The sequence below is a fragment of the Triticum dicoccoides genome, chromosome 1B (genome assembly GCF_002162155.2).
Source record: "Triticum dicoccoides isolate Atlit2015 ecotype Zavitan chromosome 1B, WEW_v2.0, whole genome shotgun sequence".
NCBI classification, from domain to species: Eukaryota; Viridiplantae; Streptophyta; class Magnoliopsida; order Poales; family Poaceae; genus Triticum; species Triticum dicoccoides.
This window is the reverse complement of record NC_041381.1, coordinates 567696447-567696825: the sequence shown is the minus strand read 5'-3', so window position 1 is coordinate 567696825 and position 379 is coordinate 567696447.

Sequence of the window (379 nt, the reverse complement as noted above, 5' to 3'; positions counted from 1 at the left end):
CTTCCAAACATCCTTTAAACCAGTTTTGCCATGAGAGTCCACCATACCTACCTAAGGATTGAGTAAGATCCTTCAAGTAAGTTGTCATCGGTGCAGGCAATAAAAATTGCTCTCTAAATATGTATGATTTATTAGTGCGAAGAAAATAAGCTTTATACGAACTTGTGATAGGGAAGAAATAAAAGCGACGGATTGCATAATAAAGGTCTTTATCACAAGCGGCAATATAAAGTGACGTCCTTTTGCATTAAGATTTTGTGCATCCAACCATAAAAGCGCATGAAAACCTCTGCTTCCCTCTACGAAGGGCCTATCTTTTACTTTTATCTTTTACCCTTATACAAGAGTCATTGTGATCAACACCTTTCCTTTTTACACT